Consider the following 2723-nt stretch of genomic DNA (forward strand, 5'->3'; position numbering starts at 1 on the left):
TGTATTATTTTTATGTGCCAAAGAATTTTCGTGCCTGGAAATAAGTAAATGTCCACTTTTCCAATCATTAAATCCAGCATCTCCCAGTTGAGTACTGCATCCAAATAATTTGCATGGAGCACAAAATAATACAAATTTTGAAATCGAATAAACAAGCCATTTCCGTGAAATATTTTCTCAGTTTTTTCGATTTTTCGTAAAGATTGATTTACTACAATAACGATCATAATCAGAATAAGATCGTTTTGATGAGGTAAAATCTGCATCAATGTTCTGATCACATCCAAATTTTGCAATATAATTACGACATATATTACTATTTGTCCAATCTGCTGGATCTTTAAAATTATTTGTATTATTCTGCGTAAGAGGATTAGGAATGACATTTAGCTCAGATTTTTCTGATTCCTCATTTACATCAACAACTGATTGATCTGAAGAAGACGCAGTACATTGAATAGAAGTAGAAGTAGTAGAAAAATTATTAGTAATAGTTATATCATTTGAAGATTCTAGTTTATTATCTTCAACACAACTAGAGGTAATGTTATTTATTTGTTTGAAAAAATTATTTAACCTAGGTATTTTACTAAGTAAAATCACTTCTTTTTCTTTTTTAAAAATTACACGCTTTCTCGCTTGGGCTCCACTAATATGTCGTTTCTGATCCATTTTTACATAAATATCGAACACTAAACTATATATATATAAAACGCACTACTCGCACTAAAGTAAAACCTTTATAATTTAAATTTACAAGTTACAATAGTGTTAACAAAACATACGTACGATCAAACGGAGGAATTTCGATGCACGTGACGCGTGTATACGAAATACTAATACTATTTAATATTTTATAAAATCATTTAAAATATTTTAAATAAAAAAAAAATTTTTTTTTAATTTTAAAAAATGGTCATAAATTGGGTAAAATAGTATAAATACTATTTTACCCAATTTATGACCATTGGGGGCGAGCTACGACAAATATAAATAAGTAAACGCACTGGGATTGTCTGCCGTCTGCGGCTCCACATACGTTATCGGTGTGCGACCGGTTCTACGGAAAAATAACAATCTAAAAATAAAACGAGGTTTAGAAGACCGCACGACAAAACGCATTGATTATTACTATTTCAAATTTCCGATATTATTTAAATAAAAATAACATCAGGATAGTATTGTGCTTATTGTCAATAATTATTTTACAGATTGTACAATTTTTCTAGTTTAAAAAAAAAAAAGAAAAGGATAGTATGTAGTGCCCGTGCCCCTAAATCCGTGGTTGTGTAGGCTGAAGCCTACACTGCTTACGCCTTAATCCGGGCCTGGTAATATATTCTAAAATAAAAAGATGAATGTGTAATAAAAATTAAATGTAAAACTGAAATGTATTTCGAAATCTATCACTGTACTCCTTGTAAAAGACCGTTAGTTAATCTGAGCAATTATTGGAGTATCAGCATTATGATAATTTTTATCAAATTTTTTTAATACCTGGTCTTAATAATGTGCCCAGAGATTAGAGATCTTCTAATCAGATTTAATTTAAATAATAATTGATTAAAGTTAACTGCTAAATTTCTCATAAGCGAAACAATTAGACACTACAACAGCAAAAGTTTACCTTTTTGTTCTTCAAATGCAAAAAAAAATAATAATAATAATAAATAAACAAATAGCTGAATTCGCTTGATAATTAACTTAATAAAACTTAATAACTTTGATGAAATTTACTTCTCTGTTACTGTTCTTTTTTAGAGGTTTTCAGTTGATTTTATTTTTACTTCAGATTTCTTTTTACTTCTGTTAGATTTTATTATTACTTTTTTTAGCAGTTCTTTCTAGTTAATTGACAGAAAAACCGTTGAAAATGAATTAAAAATCTCTTTTTCTTAAAATGCTTAAAAATGAGAGAGGTTTTAAACTTTCTATAGCCGCATCTTTGGAGCGCCAAAATATTTTTTGATGAAATTTGAAATCTAATTATAAATTATGATCGTATTTAAAGTAACTTTTTTTTCAAAAACCAATTTCCAATTGTGTTGTGTCAATAGAGAAAAGAAATCTATCTTCGAAGGGGAATTTAGTTGATCAATTCAGCTGATCAAAAACTTTGGTAACCCTGGAATTAGTTTGAACATAAATTCTATTCTGTATGAAATTTGTAGAACTTGCAGAACAAACCTCTATTTAAAACAATTTTTAACAAAGGTCAAACTATCAGTAAAATTGTAGAGAGTCTCTGGGTAAATGGCCATTATTAAGTTAAGAAGATAACAAATGTAATTGTGCTATTTTCTGGATGGAGCAGTGTACTAAAAGTTGTCGCTTAAAAAATCTTTTATCTTTTAATTTAAGAATTGCATACTTCAAAATTGCATACTTCGCTGGCAGAGTTGTTTCGTGTACGTTAAAAGAAAAACCTCTTCTTTGTGACAGTTATAAAACTTCTTTGTGACAGTTATAACAAATATAAAACTTACAACATGAGAAAACGCTCTTCTCTTTAAAGTTTACAGAGACTGATAACTTCTAAGGCATATAAAAAGTTGTACTATTATGAACTTTAATCTTGATCTTTTAAGTTGGGCGGTGTTAGGTTTAAGGTTAGAATTGATAGGTGTAGAGTTAAGCAAAGATTGATGTTGATATGTTTGTAACAGGTAATGCTACTTGGATAAGTTTTACAAAAAATCAATTTCAGCAATACCAAAAAATTT

Source organism: Hydra vulgaris, chromosome 02, assembly GCF_038396675.1.
Source record: "Hydra vulgaris chromosome 02, alternate assembly HydraT2T_AEP".
Classification (NCBI taxonomy): Eukaryota; Metazoa; Cnidaria; class Hydrozoa; order Anthoathecata; family Hydridae; genus Hydra; species Hydra vulgaris.